Raw genomic sequence first — 19,028 nt, 5'->3', positions numbered from 1 at the left:
TAACTGAAAGACATCAAATAAATAGAAGGCCAGAGGAAAATACAGAAGAAAAAGACCTGGGGGTGATGTTTAGAAATCCTTATTTAAACATATTTAACAGTTCAGCCAAAGTGAATTCCTTTTTCTTATCTTGTGGTGAAATTATAGGTCCAGAGGTCTGGGAATCAGGAATTGGAGACAATGTTTATGAAAGTTCCGATAAAGTCATAAAGAAATACAATAGTACTATTGTTATTTCTTGGGAAAAACTTTCCTCTGGTGTATTTTTTTTTTTTTTTTTTTTTTTTGCTTGTTTGGATTCGGAGCCATGCAGTAGGGTCCTGCGATTTATCTAAGAGCTAATAGAAAAGCAAATTTGCAGGCTTGGAACTTCAGAATTTGAAATCCTGGATGAAAGAGTCAGCATTGTGAGAATAGAAGATATGAGTAGATGGACTAAAACTAAAGGTCTACCAAGTATACATGTTGGCCCAATGCAAAAAGGCCAAATATTAAAAAACAAAACAAAACACAACCAAAAAGCTATTCAACAAAAGATAAGACCAAAGATAGAAATCACTATCATAGACTAAATCTCTGGAATGCAAAAATAAGTTGAGATTGCTATTCAAATTTTATTATTGTAAATTTTGGTAATTAAACTTTAAAAATGTTGCATTGTAAGACTGTAGGAATAATTTCACAGATCTGTCAGTGCCTAGATTGCTTCCATAGTCACTGTATTGTCCACTGGGGCACCGAATCCAAGCTCGCTCATTATTGGGGTTAGAGGAGGAGCAAGATATGGATCTTGATTAAGCCATGCCTTCTGTGAAATTAAATAATTAAAATTAAACACAAATAACAAAGTTAATTTGTTTAAAGTTATGATGGGCAGTCATAAAAAAGAATGAAATCATGTCCTTTGCAGCAACATGGAGGCAGATAGAGGTCATTATCCTAAGAAAATTAATGCAGGAACAGACAATCAAATACCCCATGTTCTTAATTTTAAGTGGGAGCTAAATATTGGGTACTCATGGACATAAAGATGGCAACACTAGACACTGCACTCCAGCCTGGGCAATAAGGTGAGACTCTCTCTCAAAAAAAAAAAGAAAACAAAAAAAACAAGAAAAGAATATGATGCTCTTCTGAAAGTTATCTAGCCAAAATGTTTTTTCCTAATATTTGTGTTAACTATTAATCTTTTACTTTATTTTACAATAAGAAATCTTAATAATTGCTTTGTGCTTAAAAACATGTTTACAATCATTATTATAATATTTTATTGCTGTTGTAATAAATATACTTCTATCCTTTAATTAGTTGACAAAATATCAACAAATAAAGCAATTAATTTTTTAAAAATTTTACATATAGGGGCTTTCCAGCAAAAATTGGGAAGCCTGATAGACAAGTACTAAAACAACTGTAACACTAAAGCAATTATTTCACTCCAAGTCACATGTAGAGCTCTTACCTGTATTTGAAAGTGGACATTCATATTTTTACAGTAAACCTGAAGGACATGCTTTGGTGATATGTGACAAAGAAGGGACACTTGTGAAAGCCTTGGGCTATCAAGAAGCTAGAAATGGTTTCTATGTCAGACTTTTTAAGAGGAAGCAATGTTTTGGCCCCACAGCCCCCACGTGAACTAAATTCAGAGAGACAGTCACAGGATTCCCTTTGGTTCTCTCTGTGTTCTTGGATAGGAAATAACTTGGGTCTGAGGTGTTTGAGAAGGATGTCAGGGCCAAGGGACTTCCCTCGGAGCTGGCTGTGGCCCAGCCATTTGTTCTGTCCATCCGGGAGCGAGCTGAGCCTGGGGCCTGTGAATCTAGGGAATGGTCGTCACAGTGCCCAAGCACAGTGATGGTCAAACACAGTAATGTCTCAAATCAGGATTGTGGCTGGGACATACTGGAAGAAGGAGATAGAGCTAATGCTCATTCACTGATGATAAAGAGGAGAAGATAATTCAGGGGAATGTAGTTCCAGCTTAGCTACATTGACACAGAACAAAAATACCACACACCTTTTCTTTCTTTCTTTTTTTTTTTTTTGAGACAAAGTCTCACTCTGTCGCCCAGGCTGGAGTGCAGAGGTACGATCTCTGCTCACCCCAACTTCCGCCTCCTGGGTTCAAGAGATTCTTCTGCCTCAGCCTCTTGAGTAGCTGGGACTACAGGCGTGCGCCACTATGCCTTGCTAATTTTTGTATTTTTTTTTTTTTTTTTTTAGTAAAGATGGGGTTTCACCATATTGGCCAGGCCGGTCTTGAACTCCTGACCTCATGATCCACCCGCCTCGGCCTCCCGAAGTGCTGGGATTACAGGCGTGAACCACCACGCCCGGCCCCACATACTTCTTCAACCAAGCAATTCTTTTATAGAGTCAGTTCAGATGTATGTCTATCACTGTCATTCACGTGATTTATTTGTGTTTGTTCTATCTCTCTTGTTCATTTATAAGGTATTTTTTCCAAAGGTAATTATCCTAAGGCTAGCAAAATTTCAAGAAATGCTTTTGGTTAGTAGATTCAGTTTGTATAACTCATGAACAGAACTGGTCTTGTAATAAGCAGACCTTGATGTGTTATAATGAGTATGTATATGAAGAAGGTGATGACAAAGGCATCCATGATGATAAAAAATGTATTTCCTAAAATTTCATTGAAATTCTTTATTTTAAAAAATGCTTTTAAATTTGAGACAAGATCTTGCTCTGTTGCCCTGGCTGGAGTGTAGTGGTACAATTATGGCTCACTGCAGCCGCTACATCCTGGGCTCAAGTGATCCTCCCACCTTAGTCTTCCGAGTAGCTGGGACTACAGGTGCCCGCCACCATGCCTGGCTAATTTTTGTATTTTTTGTTGCGACAAGGTCTCACTATGTTGCCCAGGCTGGCCTCAAATTCCTGGGCTCAAGTGATCCTACCACCTTGTCCTCCCCAAATGCCAGGATTACAGGCATGAGCCACCAAACCTGGCTGAAATTATTTTAAAACATCTGTGACAGAATGTTAGAAATAATTATTTTCAGTATCCACATTTTGGCTGAGAGTCAAGGGCCAAGAACAAGTACTCAAGATTTTTTGAAATTTTATGGTTTTTTTGGAAATTTTATTCATTTAGTTATTTTATTTGTATACATTTAAGGGGTACAAGTGCAATTTTGTTACATGGATATGTGGGTAGTGTTGAAGTCTGGGCTTTCAGTGTATCTATCTTCCAAATAATGTACATTGTACCCATTAAGTAATTTCTCATCACTCTTCCCCTTTTTATCCCCAACTCTTCTGAGTCTCCAATGTCTATTATTCCATACTTTTTGTCCATGTGTACACATTATTTAGCTCCTACTTGTAAGTGAGAATATGAGGTACTCGATTTTATGTTTCTAAGTTGTTTCACTTAATATAATGGCCTCCAGTTCCATCCATGCTGCTGCAAAAGACATGGTTTCATTCTTTTTAAAAAAATTGAACAGTATTTCATTGTGTATATTCTGCATTTTCTTTATCCAATCATCTGTTGTTGGACACTTAGGTTGCTTCTATATCTTTGCTATTGTGAATAGTGTTGAGATAAACATACGAGTATGGATATCTTTCTGATATAATGATTTCTTTTCCTTTGGGTAGATACCCAGTAGTGGGATTGATGGATCCGATGGTAGTTCAATTTTTAGTTCTTTGAGAAATCTCCATACTGTTTTTTATGGAAGTTGTACTAATTTACATTCCCACCAATAGTGTATATTGGTGGGAATATATACTATTCCCTATTCTCACTTATCTCTGCATTCCTACCAACAACTGTTATTTTTTGACATTTTTAAAGAGAGATGGGGTCTTGCTCTGTTATCCAGTCTGGAGAGTAATGGTGCAATCATAGCTCACTGCACCTTTGAATTCCTGGGCTCAAGTGATCCTCCTGCCTCAGCCTCCTGAGTAGCTGGCACTATTTGGGCATGTGCCACCATGTGCAAATATATATATATGTATATTTATATATTTTGAGATGGAGTCTCGCTCTGTCACCCAGGCTGGAGTGCACTGGCATGATCTCAGCTCACTGTAATCTCCACCTCCTGGGTTCAAGCGATTCTCCTGCCTCAGCCTCCCAAGTAGCTGAGACTACAGGTGCGTGCCAACATGCCTGGTTAATTTTTTGTATTTTTAGTAGAGATGGGGTTTTACCGTGTTAGTCAGGATGGTCTTGATCTCCTGACCTCATGATTTGCCCACCTCAGCCTCCCAAAGTGTTGGGATTACAGGCGTGAGTCACTGCGTCCGACCGCCCCAAATAATTTTTTAAGAATTATTTTTTGTAGAGACAGAGTCTCACTATGTTGCCTAGGCTGGTCTCAAACTTCTGGCTTCAAGCAATCCTCCTGCCTTGTCCTCTCAAAGTGTTGGGATTACAGGTGTGAGCCATCACATTCAGCCAGTTTTTTTACTTTTTAATAGTAGCCATTCTGACTGTGTAAGATGATATCTCCTTGTGGTTTTAATTTAATTCTCTGATGATTAGTGATGTTGAGCACATTTTCATATGCTTGTGAGCCATTTGTATGTCTTTGAAAAATGTCTATTCATGTCCTTTGCCCACTTTTTAATGTTTTTGTTGTTGTTGTTTTTGTTGTTATCATTGTTTGAGTTTCTTGTAGATTCTGGATATTAGTTCTCTGTCAGATGCATAATTTGCAGATATTTTCTCCCATTCTGTAGGTTGTCTGTTTACGCTGTTGATTATTTCTTTTGTTGTAGAGAAGCTTTTAATTTTAATTAAGTTCCATTTGTCTAATCTTGTTTTTGTTGCTTGTGCTTTTGAGGCCTTAGTTATGAATTCTTGGCCTAGACTAATGTCCAGAAGAGTTTTCCCTAGGTTTTCTTCTAGTGTTTTTATAGTTTCAGGTCTTACATTTAAGTTTTCAATCCATGTTGAGTTGATTTTTGTATAAGGTGAGAGACAGGAGGACCTTCACATTTTAAAGTGAGATGCTAGACATTCTATGCAATATTACAAAGAGAGTATTCCCAAATCTGTTTGGTAACCCTTGGGCCATCCCCATTCTCAAGAGAATACAAGATTGTGCATAGGAGATATAGGAAATGCTACCCTATGCACATTTGAGAAAATGTAAAGGTACAGACCTCCTTTAGCAGAGTAAATAAACCCAGCAGTATCAGTTACAGTGCGGACATTCAGAGTTTGGCAGGACACGGATGTGTGCAGGGATCCCATGGCCCGCATATGGTTGGTTAAAAGGGAACCAGATTTGGACTGTCAGAGACACTGCCTGAGAGAGTGCTTGACTGCAGGATGAAGCAACCCCAAGAAATAGCATCAGTTTGGAAAGGACCCCCAGGAAGCAGGCATGGGTGAGAATCGAAAGTGATTAACAAAGGGATGAATCATTTGTGCCAGAGTACAGTGGCTACAGAGTAGTAGGAAGACGTCCAAAGAACCACAAAAACACTGGGAGAGATAAAGAATCAGCAGTCAAACGTCTAACACATTTATTTGCCATCACCAGACTCCAACTGGATCAGTCAAGCAAGATTCTGTTTTACTCTTGTCTCTCTCATTCCTGTTGCTCTGATTTTGGAGAGGAAAGAGGCAGCTTGGGGAGGTGGGGAAGAGGAGTCAGGTGGCGCAATTTTGAAGTGGACCCCACTCCTCCCTCATTACAAGCACGCAGAAACTGAAAGTAAGAGAGAGAGATTTAAAATTGGAGGATAAATTGAAGTTTGAATATTATAATGGATTGTTTTCTGAAAATGTGACTAGTGCTTAATGCCTAAAAATGACTAGTAAAGCTGTGAGATAGGCTTTCCCAGGGACAAGACAAAATGAGCTGACACAGCACAGAGGAAAGCCACATTATCGGAAAAGAAAAAACACACCCCACATAGCTTATAATTTAAAACAAAAACGTCTTAAAAAATTATATGATCCACATGTTTGTTGAAGTCAGAAAAGTATTCATAATCTCCCCCAAATAACCTCCCCCAACATTGTTCACAGTTTCCCAACTCCTTGGCACCTTTTCACCCTTTCAGATATGCTAATCAGCACAATAGGCTTAAACATTTTTAGAACTCTAACAGCCAGAAGCAGGCAGGAAGAATTTTACAACTGAAAAAAATATACCTAATAAGAGAATGGGTTATCTAAGAAGGATAGTGGAAAGATCCAGAAAATAATGTTAAGAAGACTTTTCATAGGTACATTGAGAAAAAGAGTTTTGGGGAGTTCAGGAAGAAGAGAGAAAATATTGGGCTATTAAAATGTGAGATGATTTTAAAGTCCTTTATCCAGAGTTATAAACTGGATGCATTTGATATTCTTAGAGAATCAGTAAAGATTTGAATTGTATCTTCTCCATCACCTTCAGCTATCAGTTAAAGTAGGAAAATACATACAGTTAAAGTAGGAAAATATATAATAGAAACTACCTATAATTTGACAACCAGAAATAAACTATTATGCTTTATTATATTTCTTTCTAGATTTTGTTTTTCAATGCACATTTGATTTTTCAAACAAAATGTAATCACATTTTATGTACAATTTTGTAACCTATCAGATCCTCTATATTTATTTAGGCTTGTGCTATCACATAAAGATGATTATAAAAGGCCTCAGGAGTGTTTTAAACATCAAAAGGACCACCCGCAGTACTAAAGAATAAGATGAGAGTCACTGCCCCCTGCCTACTGCTGTGCTTCAACCTTGATTACCAACTTAGGAAGCTTGGTTTCTTTTTAAAATCAGCCATTTGCACTGCTACTTCATTCAGGTTTTCTCTCCTCTTGGTATCCCTCCGGAGTGCTGTAGTCAGAGAGAACCGGAGTAGAATAAGGGATTAAAAGATGATGGGACCTTAAGGAAATGCTCGAAACCATTTAAGTCTACTGAGTATTTTCAATTTGTGTGTCCATGGCATCACCCAACCCTTACTTGTCTTTACAGAATTCAGCGGTAGGAGATAGGGTTTGACAGGATTGTACCAAATTTTTATTTTTTTTAAAAAAAGCATTTATTTATCTTTGTAATTTATTTCTTTTAACTGACAAATAAAAATTGTGTCTATTGTGCACAACATGATGTTATAAAATATGTATATATTGTAGAATGGCTCAATTGAGCTAATTAACCATATGCATTACCTCCCATAGTTTTGTAGGGAGAATACTTAAAATCTACTCTCTTAGGAGTTTTAAAGAATATAATATATTGTTCTAGAGCAGCCTGGCCAACATAGTGAAACCCAGTCTCTACTAAAAATTCAAAAATTAGCCAGGCATGTTGGCGCTCACCTGTAATCCCAGCTACTTGGGAGGCTGAGGCAAGAGAATCACTTGAATCTCGGAGGCAGAGGTTGCAGTGAGCCAAGACTGCGCCAACGCACTCCAGCCTGAGTGACAGAGCAAGACTCCATCTCAAAAAAAAAAAAAAAGAAAAAGAATATAATATATTGGTATTAAGTAAGTCACCATTTTGTATGATAGATCTCTTGAACTTACTCCTTCTATGTAACTGAAGTTTTGTAACCTTTGACCAACATTTCTTCAACAATCCCCACCCTACCCCCACGGCCCTTGGTAACCATTTTACTCTTTACTTATTAGACTTCAACATTTTTAGATTCCAAATATAAGTATTTTTCCAGAAAGAAAAATACTGAATGTTTTATTTCTGCTTGTTTTATTTCACTTAACATAATGTTATCTGGGTTAATCCATGTTGTCACAAATGACAGAATTTTCTTCTTCTTTTTTTTTTTTTTTTTTGAGACGGAGTCTCGCTCTGTCGCCCAGGCTGGAGTGCAGTGGCGCGATCTCGGCTCACTGCAAGCTCCGCCTCCCGGGTTCACGCCATTCTCCTGCCTCAGCCTCCCGAGTAGCTGGGACTACAGGCGCCCGCTACCACGCCCGGCTAATTTTTTGTATTTTTAGTAGAGACGGGGTTTCACCGTGTTAGCCAGGATGGTCTCGATCTCCTGACCTCGTGATCCGCCCGCCTCGGCCTCCCAAAGTGCTGGGATTACAGGCGTGAGCCATCGCGCCCGGCCTCTTTTTTTTAAGGCCAAGTACTATTTCATTGTGTCTCTTTACCACATTTTCTTTATCCCCTTATCATTTGATGGACACTTAGGTTGGTTCTGTATCTTGGCTATTGTAAATAATGCAGCAATGAACATGGGAGTGCACATTTCTCTTTGATACACTGATTTCATTTACTTTGGCTATATACCCTGTAGGGGATTGCTGAATCATATGCTAGTTCTATTTTTAATGTTTTGAAGATCCTTCAAACTTCTATTTAAAATAGAAACTTAAAAAGATAAGCAGAGTCACTTAGCCTTCTCCATGGTTCTTTCACTTTTTATACTGCCAAGTCACAAATCTTGACTTGTACAAATGTAATAGTTTTCAAATCATTTAAGAAATGTAAGCTAGAACTATTAATGACAACTATAGTAACACTAAAATAACTTATCAAAGGATACACATGATGTAAATTCTGACATCAAAAAAATATAAACTGTTTGACGGGAGAGTAAAAATGTAGAGTTGTATGCAAAGTTAAGTAGTAATCACCTTGAAATAGGCTGTTGTGATTATAAGATGTTCTCTGGAAGCCTCATAATAAGCACAAAGCAAAAATCTTTAGTAGAAGCACAAAACAGAAATAGTATTCAAAGAATACCACTATTGAAAACCGTGAAACCACAAAGACAGCAAGACAGAAAGAAAGAAAAATGTATCTTCCAGCCTGGGCAACATAGGGTGGCCCTATCTCTACAATAACTTAAAAAAAAAATAGCTGGATGTGGTGGCACATACCTGTGGTCCCAGCTACTCACAAAGGCTGAGGTGGGAGCATCATTTGAGCCTGGGAGGTCGAGGGTGCAGTGAGCTGTGATCACACTACTGCACTCCAGCCTGGGCAAGAGAGGCCCTATCTCCAAAAAAAAAGTATCTACAATACCACAACAACAACAACAAGAAAAACAACAACAACAACATAACAAAATGGCAGTAGTAAGTCCTTATCTATCAATAATTACCTTGAATGTAAATAAATTAAGTTCTCCAATAAAAAGATATAGAGTAAGTGAATGAATAAAAAAACAAGACCCAGCTATATGTTACCTGCAGGAAACTCACCTCACTTTTAAGGGCACACAGATTGAAAATTAGGCAATGGAAGAAAGATATTCCACATCAGTAGAAACCAAAAGAAAGCAGGGATAACTATACTTATATAAGACAAAATAGACTTAAAGTCAAAAACTGTAAAAAAAAAGTAAGGACATTATATGATGATAAAGGAGTCAACTCATCAAGAGGGTATAACAATTGTAAATATACATGCACCCAACTTCAGAGAACCTAAATATATAAAATAAATATTAAGGATATGATGGAAGAGACAGATTGCAATACAATTATAGTAGGGTATTTCAATACGCCACTTTCAACAATGAAAGATAATACAGAAAATTAGTAAGAAAACATTGGATTTAAATATCGCTTTAGACCTAATGAATCTAACAGACACACACACACAGAACATTCCATCCAACAGCAACAGAATGCACATTCTTCTCAAGTGCACACAGAACTTTCTCCAGGACAGATAACATGTTAGGGGGAAAAACAAGCTTCAGCAAATTTAAGAAGATTGAAATTATATCAAGTATCTTTTTTTTTTTTTTGAGTTGGAGTCTTGCTCTGTCACCCAGGCTGTAGTGCAGTGGTCTGATCTCAGCTCACTACAACCTCCACCTCCCAGGCTCAAGTGATTCTCCCACCTCATCCCTCCTGAGTAGCTGGGACTACAGGCGTGCACCACCACATCCAGTTAATTTTTGTATTTTTAGTAGAGATGGGGTTTCACCATGTTGGCCAGGCTGGACTTAAACTCCTGACCTCAAGTGATCTGCCCACCTTGGCCTCCCAAAGTGCTGGGATTACAGGTGTGAGCCACCACACCTGGCCTCAAGTATCTTTTCTGACCACAGTGATATGACACTAGAAATCAATTATGGGAGGAAGCTAGGTGTCATGTTATGTGCCTGTAGTCCCAGCTAATTGGAAAGCTGAGGTGGGAGGATTGCTTAAGTCCAGGAGTTCAAGGCTGCAGTAGCTATGACTGTGCCAGTGCACTCCAGCCTGGGTGACAGAAAAAGACCCTGTCTCTAAAAATAAATAAATAAAAATAAATGAATGAATATAGGGGTAATTTTGAAAAATCCACAAATGTATGGAAATTAGCATGCTCCTCAACAACCAATAGGTCAATGAAATTAAAAGGGAAATTAAAAATCTTTAGAAAACAAGATAAAAATCTTGTTATCTTAAGATAAACAAAAATGGAAACACAGCATAGCAAACATATGGGATACAGCAAAAACAGTTCAAAGAGGAACGTTTATAACAATAAATGCCTACATCAAAGAGAAGAAAGATTTAAAATAAATAAGCTAATGTCATACCTCAAGGAAACAGAAAAAGAAGAATAAACTAAGCCAAAGTTAGCATAAGAAAGGAAATAATAAAAATCAGAGCAGAAATAAATGAAATAGAGACTAGAAAAACAATACAAAAGATAGATAAAATAAGTTCTTTTTTGAAAAGATGAACAAATTTGACAAACTAGATTAATTTAAAAAAAAGAGAAGATTCATAATACCACAAAAATACAAAAGATCATCAGGGACTATCATCAACAATTATACACCAACAAATTGGATGACTAAGAAGAAGTGGTTAAATTCTTCTGTCCATTTAGGTCCTGTAAAGTGTTTCTGTAAAGTGTTGTTCAAGTTTAATGTTTTCTTATTAATTTTCTGTCTGGATGATCTTCCAGCATTGAAAGTGAGGTATGGAAGTTTTCTACTGTTATATTGCAATCCATCAGATCCTGTGGATCTGAAGAAAGAGATGGGTTGCAATACAATATTTATATATTGTATAAATATAAATATCTGTTTTATATGTTTAGGTGCTCCAAAGCATACAACATACAAAGACTGAATCATAAAGAAATAGAAAATCTGAACAGACCAATAATGAGTAAAAAGATTGAATCTGTAATAAAAGTTCTCCCATTTAAAAAAAAAAAAAAAGCAGAGGACTTGATGGCTTAATGGCTGAATTCTACCAAATATTTATTTTTTATTTTTCCTCACTGTCACCATTTTTATTCAGCATAATACTGAAAGTCCTAACCATAGCAATTAGGCAAGACAACAAAATAAATGGCGTTCAAATTTAAAGGGAAGAGGTCAAGTTATTCTTGCTTTTAAACAACATGAACTTATATTTAGAAAAAAATGTAGGCTGGGCATGGTGGCTCATGCCCGTAATCCCAGCACTTTGGGAGGCCAAGGAGGGAGGATCACCTGAGGTTAGGAGTTTGAGACCAGCCTGTCCAACATGGGGAAACCCCGTCTCTACTAAAAATACAAAACTTCACTGGGCACGGTGGTGCACGCCTATAATCTCAGCTACTCAGGAGACTGAGGCAGGAGAATTGCTTGAGCTTGGGAGGCCGAGGTTGCAGTGAGCCAAAATCATGCCACTGCACTCCAGCCTGGGCAACAGAGCAAGACTCTGTCTCCAAAAAAAAAAAAAAAAAAAAAGTAAAGACTACACTAAATAAATCTTAGCAGTGATGAATTAATTCAGTAAATTTTCAGGCTACCAAATTAACATGCAAAAATCAGCAGCATTCCTACATGCTAACAGAGATGATTCTGAAAAGAAAATCAAGAAATAAATTCCATTTATAAAAGCTATAAAATAAAATACCAAGGAATAAATTTAATCAAAGAAGTTAAAGATTCTACAAAAAATACTATAAAACACAGATTAAAGTAATTTAAGAGAACACAAAAAAGGAAAGATATCCCATGCTCATGGATTGGAAAAATTAATACCATTAAAATATCTATACTCCCCAAAGTGATCTACAGATTCAATGTAATCTCTATCAAGATACCAATGAAATTATTCACAGACATAGAAAAAATTCTAAAAATTTATGAAACAGCAAAAGACTCCAAGTAGCTAAAGAAATTCTGAATAATAACAGTGCTGGAGGCATCACACTACCTGCTTTTAAATTATACTACAAAGCTACAACAAAAGTAGATTATTAAAAAAAACAAAAATAGTTTATACAAAAAAAAAAGTAGTATGGTAACAAAAATAGCATACTACTGTCCTAAAAACAGACACATAGATGGCTGAACAGGATAGAGAACCAAGAAATAAATTCATGTATTTACAGCCAACTCATTTCTGGCAAAAGTGGTAAGAACATAAATTGGGCTGGGCATGGTGGCTTATGCCTGTAATCCCAGCACTTTGGAAGGCCGAGGTGGGCGGATCACGAGGTTAGGAGTTCAAGACCAGCCTGACCAACATGGTGAAACCCCGTGTCTACTAAAAAAAATACAATAATCAGCCAGGCGTGGTGGCACGCACCTGTAATCCCAGCTACTCAGGAGACTGAGGCAGGAGAATGGCTTGAACCTGTGAGGTGGAAGCTGCAGTGAGCTAAGAACATGCCATTGCACTCCAGCTTGGGTGACAGAGCAAGACTCTGTCTCAAAAACAAACAAACAAACAAACAAACAAAAACAGCAAAAAAATACATTGGAGGCCACGCGCAGTGGCTCATACCTGTAATCCCAGCACTTTGGGAGGCCGAGGTGGGTAGATCACAAGGTCAGGAGTTCAAGACCAGCCTGGCCAACATAGTGAAACCCCATCTCTACTAAAAATATGAAAATTAGCCAGGTATGGTGGCACACACCTGTAGTCCCATCTACTTGGGAGGTTGAGGCAGGAGAATTGCTTAAACCCAGGAGGTGGAGGTTGCAGTGAGCTGAGACCATGCCACTGCACTCCAGCCTGGGCAACAGAGTGAGACTCTGTCTCAAAAAAAAAAAAAAAAAAAAGAAGAACATAAGAAGAACATACACTCGGGGCTGGGCGCAGTGGCTCAGAGCTGTAATCCCAGCACTTTGGGAGGCTGAGGTGGGCGGATCATGAAGTTAGGAGTTTGAGACCAGCCTGACCAACATGGTGAAACCCTGTCTCTACTAAAAATACAGAAATTTGCTGGGCGTGGTGGCACGTGCCTGTAATTTCAGCTACTCAGGAGGCTGAGGCAGGAGAATCGCTTGAACCCAGGAGGTGGAGGTTGCAGTGAGCCGAGATCGCACTACTGCACTCCAGCCTCGGTGACAGAGTGAGACTGTCAAAAAAAAAAAAAAAAAAAAAAAAGAAGAACATACACTGGGGAAAGGACAATCTCTTTAAGAAATGTTTTTGGGAAACCTGGGCATCCATATTTATAAGAATAAAACTAGATTCCTATCTTCTGCCATATACAAAAATAACTCAAAATGAATTAGACTTAAATGTAAAATGTGAAATTATGAAACAACTAGAAGAAAACATAGGGAAACAGCATAGATCAATGGTCTAGGCAACGTTTTTTGGGGTAAGATCTCAAAAACACAGAAAACAAAAGTAAAAATGGGCAAATGGGATTATATCAAGCTAAAAAGCTTCTACAAAGCAAACAATCAAAAGAGTAAAGAGAGACAACCTATGGAATTAGAGAAAATATTTGCAAGCTGTTCATCTGACAAGGGATTAAGAATCAAAATATATAGGGAAGTAACTCAGTAGCATATATTAATAATAATATTAATCTGATTAACAATGGGCAAATGCTCTGAATAGACATTTTTTAAAAGAAGACATACAAATGGCTAACAGGTATATGAAAAAATGCTCAATATCACTAATTGTATTAGGCCATTATTTGTGTTGCTATAAAGAAATACCTGAGACTGGGTAATTTATAAATAAAAGAGGTTTAATTGCCTTGTGGTTCTGCAGGCTGCATAAACACGGCATCAACATCAGCTCAGCTTCTGGTGACGCCTTCAGGGAGATTTTACTCATGGTGGAAGGTGAAGCAAGAGCAGACATGTCATATGGCAATAGTGAGAGCAAGAATGAGTGAGGGGGCCAGGTGTGGTGGCTCACACCTGTAATCTCGACACTTTGGGAGGCTGAGGCAGGCAGATCACCTGAGGTCAGGAGTTAAAGACCAGCCTGTCCAACATGGTGAAACCCTGTCTCTACTAAAAATACAAAATTTAGCCAGGCATGGTAGCAGATGTCTGTAATCATAGCTACTCAGGAGGCTGAGGCAGGAGAATCACTTGAACCCAGGGGGTGGAGGTTGCAGTGAGCCGAGATTGTGCCATTGCACTCCAGCCTGGGCGACAGAGCAAGACTGTCTAAAAAAAAAAAAAAAAAAAAAGAATGAGAGGGGGAAAATGTCATGCACTTTAAAACAATCAGATCTTAATGAGACTCACTGTTGCAAGGATGACACTGAGGGGATGGTGCTAAACAATTTATGAGAAATCCACCCCTTCCAACAGGCCCCCACCTCCAACATGGGGATTACATTTCAACATGAGATTTGAAAGGGACATCTAAATTATACCATTCCACCCCTGGCCCCCTGAATCTCATGGCCTTCTCACACTATAAAAGACAATGATACCTGCCCAATAGTCACCCAAAGTCTTAACTCATTCCAGCATTAATTGAAAAGTCTCAAGTCTCAAGGACAAGGTCCAATCTGGAGATAAGTTTCTTCTACCTATGAGTTTGTAAAATCAAAACAAATTACTTACTTCCAAGATAGAATTGGAGTACAGGCATTAGGTAAACTCTCCTTTCCCAAAGAAGAGAAATCAGCTAATAGAAGGAGGCTGCAGGCCCCATGGAAGTCTGAAACACAACATGGCAGTCATTAAATCCTAAAGCTTCAAAATAATCTCCTCTGGCTCCAGGTTCCACATCCAGGACACACTGCTGCGAGGGGTGGGCTCCACTCCACTTCTTGGGCAGTTTTACTTCTTTGGCTTTGCAGGGTTCAGCCACCACAGTTGCTCTCATGGGTTGGAGTTGAGTGCCTAAAGCTTTTCCAAGCTCAGTATGCAAGCTACTGGTGGATCTGCCATTCTGGGGTCTGGAGGACAGTGATCCCCTTTCCACTAATTCACTAGGCAGTACTCCGGTGGGGACTGTGTGGGGGGTTCCAGCCTGCATTTCCCCTCTTTACTGCCCTTGTAGAGGTTCCCTGTGAGGGCTCTACCCCTACAGATGGCTTCTGCCTGGGCAACCAGGCTTTCTCATACATCCTCTGAAATCTAGTTGGAGGCTGCCAAGCCTCCTTCACTCTTGCACTATGTGTGCCTATGAGCTTAATACCACATGGAAGCTGCCAAGGCTTACAGTTTGCACTCGCTGAAGCAGCAGCCCAAGGTGTATCTGGGGCTCACTGAGCCAAGGCTGGAGCTAGAGAGTGGCCTTCATGCAGGGAGCAGTGTCTTAAGGCTGTGCAGGGCAGCAAGACCCTAGGCCTGGCCCATGAAACCATTCTTTCCTCCCAAACCTCCTGACCTGTGATGGGAGGGGCTGCCTCAAAGATCTCTAAAGTGCCTTCGAGACCTTTTCTCCATTGTCTTGGCTATTAACACTTGGCTTCCTTTTAGTCATGCAAATCTCTGTAGCAAGTTGTTGCTCCACAGCCCTCCTTGAATTCCTCTCCTGATGATGCTTTTTCTTTCTCTGCTGCTTGGCCAGGCTGCAGATTTTTCAAACTTTTGTACTCTGCTTCCCTTTCATGTATAAATTCCAACTTTAAGTCATTTCTTTGCTCCTAAATCTGAGTGTAGGCTGTTAGAAGCAGCCAGACCACATCTTGAAATTTGCTGCTTAGAAGTTTGTTCTACTAGATACCCTAAGTTATCACTCTTAAGTTCAAACTTCTACAGATCCTTAGGGCATAAACGGAATGCAGCCAAGTTCTTTGCTAAGACAAAACCAGGTGACTTTTGCTCTAATTCCCAATAAGTTTCTCATTTCCATCTGAGACTTCATCAGCCTGGACTTCACTGTGCCTATCACTATCAGCATTTTGGTCACAATCATTTAACCAGTCCGTAAGAAATTTCAAGCTTTCTTTCATTTTTCTGTCTTCTTTGGAGCCCTCCAAACTCTTCAAACCTCTGCTCATTACCCAGTTCCAAAGCTGCTTTCACACTGTTAGGTATCTTTATAGCAATGCCCCAATTCTCAGCACCAATTTTCTGTGTTAGCCTGTTCTTTGTGTTGCTATAGAGAAATATCTGAGGCTGGGTAATTTATAAAGAAAAGAGGTTTAATTGGGTCATGGTTCTGTAGGCTATACAAGCATGGCATCAACATTTGCTCAGTTTCTGGTGAAGCCTGCAGGGAGATTTTACTCATGGCAGAAGGCAAAGTGGGAACAGGCATGTCACATGGCAATGGTGGGTGCAAGAGATAACCCAAACATTTAAAGTAGAGCTAATACTAATCATTCTCAAACCCTTCCAAAATATTGAAAACGAGGGAAAACTTTCAAATTCTTTTTATAAGGCCAGTGTTATCCTGATATCAAAGCCAAAGAAGCACATTACAAAAAAAGAAAACTACATGCCAACATTCTTGATGAACATAGTGAACATAGATACAAAAATCTCAACAAAATAGTTGCAAACTGAACAACACATTAAAAGTATAATCTACTATGATCAAATGGGATTTATTCCTGAAATGCAAGGATGGTTCAACACAAATCAATAAATATGTTGTATGAGATTAACAGAATGAATGACAAAAACTATATGATCATCTCATTAGATGCAGAAAAACATTTGACAAAGTTCAACAACATTTCAAGATAAAGACTCTCACCAAGTTAGGTACAGAAGAAAAGTACCTTGACACAATAAAGGCCATATAGGAGAAGCCCACAGCTAACATTATACCCACCAGTGAAAAATTGAAAGCCTTTATTTAAGCTCTGGATCAAGACAAAAATGCCCACTTTTGCCACTTTTATTCAACATAGTATTGGAAATTCTTGCCAGAGCAATTAGGCAAGAAAAAGAAATGAAAGGCATTAAAATAGAAAGGGAAGAAGTGAAAATGCCTATGTTTGCTGGTGACACAATCTTATATGTAGAAAACCCTGCAGACTCCACCAGAAAACTGTTAGAACTAATAAATGAATACAGTAAAATTGTAGAATATAAAATAAACACTAAAAAGTACATTTCTATAAATTAACAACAAACTATATCAGAAAGACATTAAGAAAACAATCCCATTTTCAATAACTACAAAAATATTTAGGAATAAATTTAACCAAGAAAGTTAAAGACCTGTACATTGCAAATTATGAAACATTGATGAGAAATTGAAGAAGACATAGACAAATGGAAAGATATCCCTTGTTCATGGATTGGAAGAAAATATTGCTAAAATGTCCATACTACCACTGTGATCTAGAGTTTTAATGCAATCTTTATCAAAATTCTAACATCACTTTTCAAAGAAATAGAAAAAAATCTTAAAGTTCATATGGAATCACAAAAAACCCCAAATGGCTAAGGCAATCATGGGCAAAAAGAACAAAGCTGGAGGTGTTACTCTGCCTGATTTTAAGCTATACTACAAAGCTATAGTAATTAAAACATCATGATCCTGGAAAAACAATAGACCCATCAACCAGTGGAATAGAATAGAGAGCCCAGAAATGCACCCCACATATATGGTCAATTGGTTGTTTTTGCAAAGGTGCCAAGAATACACAGTGGGGAAAGCATAGTCTCTTTAATAAATGATATTGGGAAAACTGGATATTCACATGCAAAAGAATTAAATTGGACCCTTATCTAGCATCATATATAAAAATCTACTCAGAATGGGATGAAGCCTTAATCATAAGACCAGAAACTGAAAAATTACTTGAAAAAAATCTAAGGGAAAAACTGTATTGTTCTAGGTAGGGATTTTTTGGATCTGACTCCAAAAGTTCAGGCAACAAATGCAAAAATAGACAAATGGGTACAACAAACTAAAAAGTTTCTGCATGGCAAAGGAGACAATGATCAGTTTTCAGAGACGACCTACAGATTGGGAGAAAATATTTATAAGTCATACATTAAGAAGAAGCTAATATCAAAAATATATATGGAGCTCAAACAACTCAATAGCAAAAAGACAAAAAAACGCAATAAAAAATTGGCAAAATACCAGGAAAGGGAGATGGAAGTAAAGTAAAAATAAAAAATGGGCAAGAGACCTGAGTAAACATTTCTGAAGAGAAGACATGCAAATGGCCAACAGATACATAAAAAAAGTGCTCAACATTGCTAATCATTAGAGAAATGCAAATTAAAATCACATTGAGTTATTATCTCACACCTGTCAGAATGGCTATTATCAAAAAGACAAAAGGTAACAAGCGTTGGTATGGATGTGGAAAAAAGGGAATCCCTGTACATTTGTACACTTGGTAGTAATGTAAATTAGTACAGCTCTTATAGAAAACTGCATGGAGATTTCTCATAAAACTTAAAAAAATTATCATATGATCTAGCAATCCTACTTTTGGGTATTTACAAAAGTAAATGTTCATTGCAGCACTATTCACAATAGCCAAGTTATAGAATCAACCTAAGTGTCCCTCAACAGATGAATGGATAAAGCAAATGTGGTGGGTGTACATAATGGAACAGTACTTAGCCTTAAAAAGGAGGAAATTCTGTCATTTATGACAACATAGATGGAATTGGAAAACATTATGTTAAGTTAAATAAACCAGGCACAGGAAGACAAATAGCACGTGTTCTCACTTATATGATGTAAAACAATCGAACTCGTAGAAGCAAAGTAGAATGGTGGTTACAGAGACTGGGGTAATAGGGAAATAAAGGTCAAAGGGTACACAATCTCAGTTAGCAGAAATATATTTTGAATTCTATTGTACAGTGTGGTGAATATAGTTAAATTGGGGTATCATACATTTCAAAATTGCCAAAAGTAAATTTCAAATTTCTTTGCCACAAAAAATGTTAAATATTTTAGGTGATAGATATGTTAACTGGCTTGATTAA

At 37.9% G+C, this 19,028-nt stretch overlaps 1 protein-coding gene and 1 non-coding gene across 3 annotated transcripts in view; one reads left to right on the top strand and one right to left on the bottom strand.

Moving 5' to 3' along the window:
* Positions 1-19,028, top strand: part of C7 (complement C7) — a 73,828-nt gene that overhangs the window by 336 nt on the left and 54,464 nt on the right. The window lies entirely within an intron of this gene.
* LOC112209327 (U7 small nuclear RNA) lies at positions 1,361-1,422 on the bottom strand. The gene has a single exon (XR_002944069.1). It is a non-coding gene; the product is annotated as a U7 small nuclear RNA (small nuclear RNA).

Source organism: Pan troglodytes, chromosome 4 (assembly GCF_028858775.2).
Source record: "Pan troglodytes isolate AG18354 chromosome 4, NHGRI_mPanTro3-v2.0_pri, whole genome shotgun sequence".
Taxonomy (NCBI): Eukaryota; Metazoa; Chordata; class Mammalia; order Primates; family Hominidae; genus Pan; species Pan troglodytes.
The sequence above is the reverse complement of the archived record's forward strand: the minus strand, read 5'-3'. Positions and strand labels throughout refer to the sequence as shown.